Genomic DNA, 13,299 nt, shown 5'->3' with positions numbered 1-13,299 from the left:
CAAGTTTATAAGCTACTAGGCCGACCTTCCGCAGAATTCTGTAAGGTCCAATATATCTGGGACTGAACTTCCCTTTCTTGCCAAATCTCATAACACCCTTCATGGGTGAGACTTTAAAAAACACCCAATCATCAACTGAAAATTCTAAGTCCCTTCGCCTCATATCTGTGTAAAACTTCTGGCGACTCTGAGCCATTTTTAAACGCTCCTGTATTAACTTGACTTTCTCCATAGCTTGATAAACCAAATCTGGTCCTAACAACTCTGCTGCACCAGCTTCGAACCAACCAATTGGTGATCTACATCTTCGCCCATACAAAGCTTCAGACGGTGCCATCCCAATGCTAGCATGATAAATGCTATTATAGGAAAACTCGATGAGAGGTAAATAGTCATCCCAATTACCCTTGAAATCTAGGACACATGCTCTCAACATGTCCTCAAAGGTCTGAATAGTGCGCTCTTCCTGGCCATCTGTTTGTGGATGAAAAGATGTGCTGAGGTTCACCTTAGTACCCAATCCTTTCTTGAAGGATTTCCAGAAGTTCGCTGTGAACTGAGTACCACGATCTGAAATAATGGACACTGGGGTCCTATGCAATCTGACAATCTCAGTAACATACAGCTTGGCATAATCTTCTGCTGAATCTATGGTCTTGACTGGCAAAAAGTGCGCCGACTTAGTAAGCCTGTCAACGATTACCCAAATAGAGTCATGTCTCCTGGCTGAGCGAGGTAGACCTGATACAAAGTCCATATTGATCATTTCCTATTTCCAGACAGGAATATCAATATTCTGAGCCAAGCCACCAGGCCTCTGGTGTTCGGCTTCACTTGCTGACAATTCGGACACTTAGCTACAAATTTTGCCACATTCTTTTTCATATCCTTAAGATCATGATACATCTTAATGGAACCTGGGCGAATGGAATACCTGAAATTGTGAGCTTCTGACATGACTTGCTCTCTGAGCCCATGATACGCTCAAATTACACCTATTAATGGCGTAAAGCGGACGTTGTCAAATATAGTAACCCAAACAAGGTTGGGGTCGAATCCCACAGGGAATATGGAGAGAAAAGGGTACTAATTGTATGCGATACTAATCTTTAAAGGCTTTAATTCTATTCCGAGTATTTTAAAAAGGAGATTTGGTTTGTATTTGCTATTTTGAACTGTTTGAAATTTGTTTGGATTTGGAGAACCAAAGTTGTATCCCCGCAATGATTAGATGTTATGCTATGGGTGTCAATATGATATATTTCTATTGGGTCGCGGTTATGCATGCACTTAATCTCTAATACACTTCCTAATATTTTCCAATAGTTAGAGAGTATGTCTTTTCGTGATTTTCCCAAATGCAGAAAAGTTATAACTAAGGCTGATTAAATATGCCAAGTAGAACTCATCTTATTCCTAAGCGAGTTCATTAAACGAGGGTTAGCGCCCCGAGTCCTTGTTATATTATTTCAAATCACACCTTAGTTCGTCTTTCCAAATAAACTAGGGTTTGTGCATAAACAAGTGTTTGCAACCACTTATAGAACAATGAATACAAGAAATAATAAAATACATCACAACCCAATGTATATATATATATACAATGTTAGATACCCATTACATAGCACCCACCATTTTGGGTCCACAACTTTGATTAAAGAGACTACTCACACATTATGGTCTCAAAAGTGGTAAGCAATAAATGAGATATAAAGCTTACAATGATAATAAAGATGGTGGAATATAGAATCTTATTGTCTTCACTAAGCTCCAAAAGAGGAGTATTCAATGCTCACCCACTAATGGGATCTTTTAGTTGAGTGCAATAAAATCTGAATGAAAAGTAAAACCTAAAATGTTCTTTAAATAGGGTCCAAAAACGCACAGCAAAAACTGACTAAATTTCCCCCGATAGCAAGATCGACGTACCGTCGATTTCTTCGTCTTTTGTAACTTCAGCCCTTTGTACAGTTCAACGGTGTCATCGATCAGTTCGACGCACCGTCGAATATCCCGTCGTTTTCTCCTCTGCTGAGATATCCTTCTTGACGACACCAACGACGAAATGTCGATCAGTTCGATGCTTCGTCGATGTCTCCGTCCTTCGTCGTCTTCATCTTTGTCATCACTGGAAATTCAGGCTTATCAACGATTCGAAGGACGGTTCGTCGATTGATCGACGGACCGTCGATTCTCATTTCTGGCACTTTTTCTGTTGTTCTTTGCCTTTTGCTTTTGGGCCATTATTTTTCCTAGAACACAACAAAACATATTAACGAGTACCAGATTTACTTGAAAACAACCAACAACCAAAATTCATAGTAAAAAGGCGTTGAATGTGCCACAAATCCGCGGCACATCAATACCCCCAACTTAGAATCTTTGCTTGTCCTCAAGCAAGTCAGACAAAACACCCACAAAATAAAATTTGCAACTATGCTGAGAATAAAGTAAGAGTGACTACAATGGTGTTTGCTCATTGCTACCGGCATGTGCATTTTAAAATAAACTCCTTCTGTCATCATTTCCCAAACAAGGTTCTTTCAAAACAAACTCATTGGAATTAACCCTGACGCTTCAATTGATGACATCACATTATTAGAAGCATTTATGCGTGTGAGTATTCACCATTATGCCCTCACGTAGCTTAGAAAATGTCCCACACACAATTTGACAATAAGAATTTGGGACAAGGATAGATGAGAATAGAAAACACTCACGCTCACAAAGAAGTTCATGATTTACCAGTGCGGATACCATATGCTTGCCTTTAATTTCAATGCCTAACACTTTCGGATGGTTCAGTTGTGATCACTATAGGACTTGTTCTTGGGTTATAATGTAGGCTCGGGGATGGGTAGGATACTCATTTGGGAATTAGTGACTCATCCTCCTCGACACTACAAAATTTGACCTTTCTTCTCATGCCCATTCTATTCATTCTTCAACTCATGACCACAATGTGATTTTACCCTTACTAGAGTTTACAATCTTTTTATGAGACAACATTATTATTGCTATAAAACTATATATATACATACATATATATATATATATATATATATATATATATATATATATATATATATATATACGTACACATATATACCTGAAATGTATATATACATGAGACAACCTTTTTTTTTTTTAGCTTTTCTCAAATTTAATCCGCTATCACATCTAGTTCTTGATTATGCAACTCACACACCCCCAACATTAGGCGATTCGCCTCTTTTCTCTAGTAGTGTCAAGGAGGAAATAGGTGCGAAGATGGAATTGAGTTATGAAGTGGGGAAAAGGTTTGTTATAGCAAATCAAGAGAAAAAGTCAAAGGCTCAACATGGGAACTAGTGATATTCATATGGAACAGGTTTTGGGCTTTTTAAGGCTGACGTGACTATTCAGAAGGAAAGCCTATGATCACTTCACAACCGACTATCCTAAGCACTATAGCACAACCTACCAGGCAAGTTCTGGATCCACATATGCTAATAATGAACACAAGAAGTTCTCACACTCACAATGGCATAAGGATTTGAACACTCAATTCATATATACTCTAATATCTATGATGTCACAAAAAGAACCATACATGTCAATTCATTACAACCTGAGATACACAATCAAATTTTGGAGGGGTCAATTTCAAATCAGCCCATAAAACACATCATAAAGATCCTTTTTCATCCAAAATCCATGCCATAAGTTCAAAATGCAACAACCATGAGAGTCACAATTACTTTAATCCATAAAACAACTATAAATATCCATAAAACAAATATAAATACTGAACAGTACATCAGGTTGCCCCACTCCCAGCAAAAAGAAGATGCATTATCCCCAATGCATCAAAAATCATACCATCACCCCATGGTGGTGGTGCCGACCTGAAATACTCTAATCCTGCTTTTGCTGCTGAGGTGCCTCCCCCGCAGCAGTCTGAATGGGGGTCCGCTCGGCGGCTGGCTCGGTGGACTGAAGCGATGGAGCTGACTGGCTCTGTGGCTGCAGGTCCTGAGGGGCTATCGTGATCGACCTGACTGGCGCTGGGATAGCACTAGTGCTGGAAGATGCGCCGGTGAACCTCATATCCAGGCGTGAACACCGCATACCCTCATGAAGCTCGAGGTATTTATCCTTATTGTCCTCCTCTTCATCCTCATCATCAACTATTGCGACAGGCCTCTTTCTTTTGCGGCTCTCCCTGGGCTCATCCTCAGTCACCAAATCAACCACTCTGATCAAATCGGAAATGCTAGTGACTGGTGCAGGTGGTGTCGGGTCATCCACAATAATCGGCTCTCTCGTCCGAATGGCCGCAATCTCAGCTCGGATCTGGTCAAGCTCGGTCTTCAAATCTCTTGAAGTGCCAGACTCACTCTTTTTTTCAATAGTGAGTATCCGCATCTCCAAACTATCAAGTCGTGCATTGAATCGAGCATGATATCTCTCCATAGCCTCCTGAAGGGGCTCCAACTCCGGTACAATCTCTCTCCGGACGAACCTACCCAACTGCTGTAGTATCTGGGTCACCTGCTGATCAGCATGCTCTGCTTTGATTGCAAACTCCCTGAAGTTGGCTTTGTTAAGGACAAAGAGATCCTTGGAGGCTGCTGCTGTGGCTGACGGAGGTATATGAGATGCAGATCGAACAGCGGGCCGAGGTGGTGCCTCAGAAGAAGGGGTAGCATCAGCTACAGATGGTGTGGAGGCCTCTGGGGTGGATAATCCTTCTGTGCCCTGAGGTACTGAATCCGTGACATGCTCAGCCTGCTCGCCCATGAGCTCTAACAATGAAGTACTGGTGGCCTGAGATGTACGGAGGGTCTCATCCCTACTCCACGTGATGTCACACACCTTTGCTGCCTGAAGAGTAGCTGTAAATGCCTCAAGGTGCCGCACCTGGGCCAACCGACACAAGTGCGTGATGAGGCATGGGAATATTAAGGCTGTCGCCTCCTGTGGTCCACGTGCCCAGATGGCCCTACTGATCAAATCACCTAAGTTTATTGGGTACCTCGATAGCATAGACACCACAAGCACTACTCTATCTGGTGTGACTATGTTATCTGCTCCTGTGGGCAGAATCCGATAAATGATGAAATTCTACCAGAATTTAGCTTCCAAGCTGATATCTGCCTTACGGATGTTGGCACCCAATTTTCTCAACCATGGGGCCTGGTCCGCTGGCCCTCTAGCCATCAATTGCGTAAACCATTCCCGCACAGATTGCTCAGCCCGTCTTTCTATTTTATCATCATATTCCGCCGTGGTTGGTGCCACGAAGTCATCACCAAAATAAAACCGGTTGATTGTGCGCACTGACACGACGACATGGACACCCCGAACATACACCTTGTCCAATGGAGGGGCGACTTTCAAGGCTCTCTTTCTTATGGCGCTGCTCGAGCAGTACCCTATATGTAGCATAGAATTCCCGAACCATGGTCGGGCAATAATCACCTGGAGGCTGGGTGAATGCCTCAAGATGATAGTGCTTGATGAGATCGGTGATCCGAGGATAACTCTCCAAGCCGCTCATATTGATCTGTTCTTTCTCTTGAATATTTCTCCTTGGATGACCCGCGTCGTCCGTATCGTCCCCTCGGACATAGTACTTTCGGCACTCTGGATAAGGGAAACGGACTGCCGCAATCTCCATCTTTTGCAGCCGCAGCCGCTCGTGCTCCTCATCCGAATTTCGCTCAGGAGCGGCTGGTTGGTCTGTCGCTGCATCACCAGAATCAGCGGAGGTGGAGAATGACGTCCCCTCGGTAGACTGAGAGGAGACTGGAGTGGGCGATGCTGCTTGGGGTGTGGTAGTCTGAGCCCTTGATCGAGTTGTTGGGACTGCCGCTTGATCGTCAGAGCCAGAGGGGTCGTCCCTGAGAGTAAGGGTTGTTTGACCCCGACCTCGGCCTTGTCTGGGTCCAGGACCCCGCTTGACTTTCTTCTTTGGAGGCATTCCTGAGAAAAGAGTACACTTCATTGTTAATATAACCATAAAAAGATAAAAGAATCAGTTAAAAGTTCAAAACATGCGATCATTGTTAAGGCTGCCAGTGGCCCGTCGATGTGCTAAAGAATCGTCGAAGCGATCGACGAACCGTCGAAGTTCCCGTCGAACTGTTCGACGCGTCGTCAATCGCATCGTCGATCGCGGGTAAGTCACTGGAAATATCAAGCAAACGACGGTGAGAAAGACGCCCTGTCGATCAATTCGACGGGCCGTCGATATCATCGTCGATCACATTTTATCACGAAATTTGCCACTGAAATTTTCAACTAAACGACGGTAGGGAAGACGCCCCGTTGATCAATTCGACGGGTCGTCGAATCCATCGTCGATGCTATTTTTGGCAAGAATATTAGACAAGGCTCATTCGACGTTGAATAGGACGGTCCGTCGATTGAATCGACGGGCCGTCAAATTGAACGTCGAATGTTTTTGGCAGGCTAGACTACAGATCCTATACGCTGCCGATGTGCCAATCGTCACGTATTTTAGGGTTACTCAGACTTCACCCCATGTCGGCTTGGGTTAGACTAGGGAAAACATTCGATGGGAAAAACAACATGAAGGTCGTAATGCCCTCCAAGCCATTGTGACACCCAATGGTCCTTTTTGGCATTTCATCGAACAGTTGGTGGGCAAAACAACAACAACCTCATGACTGAGACGTATGTGTCGTAATGCCCTCCAACTTGGCTCAAAATCAAACACCCAACAACCACATACAATTTAACACACCACCCCAAGCAAAAAATATGAGCATACCAGGCGAAAATAGCACGAGGCAAACAACATAAGGAAAGCAAACAACAATAAGCAACATAAACCCTAGAATTCAAAAACAAACAATCACAAGAGAAAAGGAATCCAGGGAGTCACATACCTTGAAGACGAGTTTAACGTTCTAGAATGAAAAACTACTCGAGAAAAATTCACAGACAAGGAGGGACAAAGTAGTAGGGCGCGGGGGAAGACGACAGAGGGATTGATCAATCGACGGAGCGTCGATCAATCGACGTTCCGTCTTTTTGACACAACTCCCCTTTTTTTTTTTTAAAACAGAGAGCAGAAGAACGCCCGTCGATCAGTTCGACGGAGCGTCAAACCTGTCGTCGATTTGCCATAATTTCCAGTGACCAATCTTTCCCGTGATCCACTCGATGGTGAATTCGACGTTTCTTCGATCTAATTGACGGTACGTCAAATATGTCGTGCAACTACTGCCCTAGCACTTTTCTGGGTTTCAACACTCAGGTTCTGCAACATCTCAACAAACATATAAAACAACACAACAACAAAAATCAACGGAATGAAAGAAAAATATACTGCAAAAAAAAAAGCACATGGGTTGCCTCCTAAGAAGCGCACAATTTAACGTCGCGGCACGACGTGATACCACTTTGGATGCTAAGGTCCCATGCCATGTTTTAACCGGTGAGCGTCGACAATCTTGTCACCATCAACCATCCAATGGTAGTGCTTTACCCGATGGCCATTGACTCTGAAAGTACGCGTCCCATCGTCAGACTTTAACTCCATTGACCCATTGGGTGACACACTCACCAAATTAAAAGGGCCAGACCATTTGGATTTCAACTGGCCCAGAAAGAGCTTCAATCTTGAATTGAACAGCAACACCGAATCACCCGGTTGAAAATCTCGCTTCAGAAGTTTGACATCATGATAGTGTTTCATCCTTTGTTTGTACAAACTCGCACTCTCATAGGCATGATACCGAAACTCATCCATTTCATTCATTTGAAACAACCGCAGCTTGGTTGCTTCGTCCCAATTCATGTTCAATTTTTTTAATGCCCACAAAGCCTTGTGTTCGAGTTCAACAGGTAAATGACAAGCTTTACCGAACAACAACCGGTAAGGAGAAGTACCAATGGGTGTCTTGAACGCTGTTCTATAAGCCCAAAGTGCGTCATCAAGCTTAGATGACCAATCAGTTCGGTTTGCATTAACCGTCTTTGCTAAAATGCTCTTTATCTCCCAATTGGAGACTTCAACTTGCCCACTAGTTTGGGGGTGGTAAGGAGTTGCCACCCTATGTTGTACTCCATATTTCTCCAAGAGATTAGCGAATTACTTGTTGCAAAAGTGAGTGCCACCATCACTAATGATTGCCCGTGGAGTGCCAAACCTTGTGAATATGTTTCTTTTGAGAAATTTGGTGACACTCTTGCCATCATTGTTGGGCAATGCTACAGCTTCAACCCACTTGGACACATAGTCAACCACAACAAGGATGTATCGCATGCCACGAGAACTTACAAAGGGGCCCATAAAGTCGATGCCCCACACATCGAATAGTTCAACCTCCATGACAAAATTCATTGGCATTTCGTGCTTCTTCCCAATTGATCCTTGGCGTTGACATTGGTCACAAGATTTCACCATCAAATTTGCATCATAATAAATGGTGGGCCAATAATAGCCACATTCAAGCACTTTAGCTGCTGTACGGTTCCCACTGTGATGACCCCCCACGGGAGAGTCATGGCAAGCTTTCAAGATTTCCATGGCCTCAGATTCAACCACACATCGCCGAATGATGTTGTCGGCACAAGTGCGGAATAATTAGGGCTCATCCTAATAGTATTGACGACTATCTCTCAAGAATTTCTTCTTTTGGTAAGCCTTGATATCGTCAGGGATAAGACATGTCACCAAAAAGTTGGCGATATCTGCGTACCAAGGAGCAACATCACAAGATACCGCCAAGAGCCTCTCATCAGGGAAAATATCATTCAACTCAAGATTTTCACTTGGTCTCCCAGCTTCCTCAAGTCTAGATAGATGATCCGCGACTTGGTTTTCACAACCTCTTCGATCTTTGACCTCAAAGTCAAACTCTTGCAACAACAAGACCCAACGAATCAACCTTGGATTTGCATCTTTCTTAGTCATCAAGTATCTCAAGGCTGCATGATCCGTATGAACAACCACTTTGGATCCAAGCAGATAGGCCCGAAACTTCTCAAATGCGTAGACAATGGCTAGAAGCTCTTGCTCGGTGACGGTATAATTCATTTGCGCTCCATTGAGAGTCTTGCTAGCATAATAAATTGGGCCCATGATTTTGTTGTGCCTTTGTCCAAGCACCGCACCAATAGCAAATCCGCTTGCGTCACACATGAGCTCAAATGGCATTGACCAATCCGGAGATACAATAATTGGAGTAGATGTGAGCATTTCCTTCAACTCATTAAATGCCTTAAGTCATTTCTCATCAAATGCAAACTTAGCTTCTTTTTCTAGAAGCTTACACATCGGGTTGGCGATCTTGGAGAAATCTTTGATGAATCGCTGGTAGAAACCGGCATGTCCCAAGAAACTGCGAACCCCCTTGACAGCTTGGCTATTACATCAACTTTTGCTCGATCTACCTCAATGCCCTTCTCGGAAATCTTATGGCCCAGGACAATTCCTTCTGTCACCCTGAAATGCCATTTCTCCCAATTAAGTACAAGGTTGGTTTCTTCACACCGCTTCAATACCTTACCGAGATTGGCAAGATATTCGTCAAAGGAGTGACCAACAACAGAAAGATCATCCATGAAGACTTCCAAGAAATCTTCCACTATATCTGAGAAAATAGACATCATACACCGTAGGAAAGTAGCCGGGACATTACATAAGCCGAAAGGCATGCGACTGAAAGCAAAATTGCCATAAGGACAGGTGAAAGTGGTCTTCTCTTGGTCCTCTAATGCAATGTTGATTTGGTTGTACCCCGATTACCCATCCAAAAAGCAATAATAAGCTCTTCCAGCTAGCCGATCAAGCATTTGATCAATAAAGGGCATAGGGAAGTGGTCTTTACAAGTTGCGGTGTTCAGCTTCCGGTAGTCCATACACACTCTCCATCCGGTGACTGTCCTTGTAGGAATCAGATCATTCTTGGAGTTAGGGACAACAGTGATGCCTCCCTTCTTTGGCACATATTGCACCGGACTAACCCTTGGACTGTTTGCAATTGGGTATACAACACCTGCATCCAACCATTTGATTATTTCTTTCTTGACCATTTCTCTCATAGGAGGGTTTAGCCTCCTTTGATGCTCTACACTTGATGAACTATCCTGTTCAAGCTCAATTCTATGTTCACAAATACCGGAGGGAATTCCCCTAATATCTGCCATAGTCCACCCAATAGATCTTCGATAAGCCCGCAGCACTTCAAGCACCTTTTTAGTTTGTTCCTCATTCAACAAAGATGAGAGAATAACCAGTAAAGTATTATCTGGGCCAAGGAAGGCATACTTCAAATGAGAAGGAAGGAGCTTGAGCTCAAGTTTTGGAGGCTCAATAATCGAAGGCTTAGTCGGCGGAGTGGTTCTTTTATCAAGATCAAGAAATAGTTTCTTCGGCTCATAAGAGTATGAACCCCGTCCAATGAGAGAATAACTGTTTCAATATACCCCTGCATATTATCCGCCTCGAAGTTCACCAAGATAGCCGAAAGTGTCTCATCGAAATGCTCCTCTTCTAACTGATGCTCCACTACTTCGTCTATCTCATCGAATGAATCAATGACCAAAATGCTCTCATAAGCACTAGGAAACTTTAACCCCTTGCTAGCTTGGAAGGTTACCTCTTCATCATTGACCCGAAATTTTATTTCATTCCTTTCCGAGTCCATTAGGGCTCTCCCGGTGGCAAGAAATGGCCTTCCCAAGATAATTGGGACTTCTTTGTCAACCGCACAATCAAGGATGACAAAATCTACCGGTAGGAAGAATTCCCCTACTTTAACAAGTATGTCATCAACAACTCCTACAGGTCTTTTGATGGTTCTGTCGGCCATTTAGAGAGGCATGCTCGTTGGTCTAGGTGTTCCCAAACCAGATTGCTTATATATGGCCAGTGGCATCAAATTAATACTAGCTCCGTTGTCATATAAAGCACGAGCAAAATCATGATGACCGATGGTGCAAGGGATAGTGAAAGCCCCGGGATCTCCCTTCTTTTCAACCTTTGATAACGAAATAATAGAGCTCACACGGTGGGTGACTCCCACCGTATCATGCTTGATTGACCTTTTCTTCGTCAACAACTCTTTCAAGTATTTAGCAAATCCCGGCATTTCCTGGAATGCATCTAGAAATGGGATATTCATTGACAACCCTTTCAATTGGTCGTAGAATCGTTGGCACTTGGCATCCTCCGTTCTTTTCATCAATCTTTGTAGGAATGGGGGAGGAGACTTATATGTTTGAGTCAAGGGTTTAATTGCCCCCGTGACCTTGTTCTTTTGAAAGCTCTCACCGGTAGTTTTTTCAACACTTGGCTCCTCATCACCCTTTTGAACAATAGGGTGAACTTCTTTTTCTTCCTTAACAATAATAGGCACTTCAATTGGTGCCTCTATTTCTTCTTCAACCTCTTCTTCAACAACCTCATCAATGATCGGCTCGACATTGATAGGTTCAACCACCTTCTGATTTATCGCGTTAAGGATCTTTCCGCTTCTAGTGGAAATAGCTTTAGATGAGGCAATGTTATCGTCTCCACTACCCCTTAGGTTCGGAACTGTGTCGCTAGGAAGGCCCCCTCTTTGCGGTGGATGTTGCTCACAAGAAAGATCTAGCATTTGTGACTCAAGTTTATGAATTGAAGCGGTGTGAGAGCCTACCACTTCGGTCAAATTTTCCATCTTCTTGTCACTCTTATGCTGGTTTTCCAATATCTTCTCAAGCATAAATTCCATCCGAGAGGTCCCTTGATCATTAGAAGGGCCCTCTCGCCAATTTGGAGAGTTAGAAGTACGACCCTTTGGTGGAACATAGGCATTGGAATTCCGATTACTATAATTGTTGTTGTTGTAATCCCTCTTGTCCGAACCACCGTATTCATTTCGGCCATATTGATTGCTTTGTTGTTGGGGTCTCCATTGCTTCGGATAACACCCTTGAGAATGATCAATATAATTAGCATCCTCACGTTGTGGCTGCCCCTCTTGATAAGCTTCTTCCAAGACTTGGTACATTCCTGGAGTATGAGGTGGCATCTCTTCGACAACATTCACACTCTTAGCTTCTTTCTCCGTAAGCCTCTTTGACAACAATTCCACGGTGGTTTGCAATTGAGCAAAAGCATGATCTCGCTCATGATTTTCTTTGGCCACCGCAGCAGCAGAAGGACTACTATATGACAGGACTTCACTATCACTCGAGTGCCAAGCCTGATTGTGGGTGGTGAGCTTATCAAGCAAACAGGTGATAACAGTAAATGACTTGTCCATGAAGCATCCTCCTGCAGCAGTATTGACAGCAATCTGATTCATTGTATCTAAGCCCTTACAGAATTTTTCTGTGAGAATAGCATCCGGAAATCCGTGAGTAGGAGATTGAGCTAGATAATACTTGAAACGCTCTCATGCTGAATATAATTGTTCCCCCGGAAGTTGTTTGAACTCAAAGATCTTATCCCAAAGCTCAGCTTTTTTGCTTGGAGGGAACCACTTCTTCAGAAATGTGTTGGATAACTCGTTCCAGGTATGAATAGAATTGCTGGGAAGCTTTTCATACCATTCCCTGGCTTGACCAGCCAAGGAATATTTAAAGACCCGTAATCGAAGTGCATCGGCAGAAACAACACCTTGGGATTGTTGAGCACATACATGCAAGAAGTTCTTCAAATGTCGAAGTGGACAATCTTCCGAAGAATTTCGGAAATAACCTTCAAGTTTCAGCAGCTGATAGATAGAACTATCAATTTTGAAGGTAGCATTTCCAGTTCTAGGAGGAACCACAGCAGAAGCATAATCAGCTTCGTTGATGAATTCAGCAAATATATTCTCATCGTCATTATCTTCTGGTGCAGGTGGGTTCACTTGGAGTCCACCTTGGTTTCCTTGATTCCGATTTGGTCTTCCTGCCATGTTCACCTGATTCACCAAAACAACAAACGAGGTGTGATGGAATAGAAAAAGTTTTAAAGAAGAGTACACAACAATTAGTAATTTCTAAACCGTATTCCCCGGCAACGGCGCCAAAATTTGATACGCTCAAATTACACCTATTAATGGCGTAAAGTTGACGTTGTCAAATATAGTAACCCAAACAAGGTTGGGGTCGAATCCCACAGGGAATATGGAGAGAAAGGGTACTAATTGTATGCGATAGTAATCTTTAAAGGCTTTAATCCTATTCCGAGTATTTTTAAAAAGGAGATTTGGTTTGTATTTGCTATTTTGAACTGTTTGAAATTTGTTTGGATTTGGAGAACCAAAGTTGTATCCCCACAATGATTAGATGTTATGCTATGGGTGTCAA

General features: G+C 43.2%; 1 non-coding gene across 1 annotated transcript; it reads left to right on the top strand.

Annotated features, from left to right (window-relative positions):
* The first annotated feature begins 12,354 nt into the window (after nucleotides 1–12,354).
* Nucleotides 12,355–12,461, top strand: LOC132643033 (small nucleolar RNA R71). Its single transcript, XR_009583490.1, has one exon. It is a non-coding gene; the product is annotated as a small nucleolar RNA R71 (small nucleolar RNA).
* Nucleotides 12,462–13,299: the final 838 nt, after the last annotated feature.

This window comes from Lycium barbarum, chromosome 5, assembly GCF_019175385.1.
Source record: "Lycium barbarum isolate Lr01 chromosome 5, ASM1917538v2, whole genome shotgun sequence".
Classification (NCBI taxonomy): domain Eukaryota; kingdom Viridiplantae; phylum Streptophyta; class Magnoliopsida; order Solanales; family Solanaceae; genus Lycium; species Lycium barbarum.
This window is presented reverse-complemented; position numbering and strand designations above follow the sequence as displayed.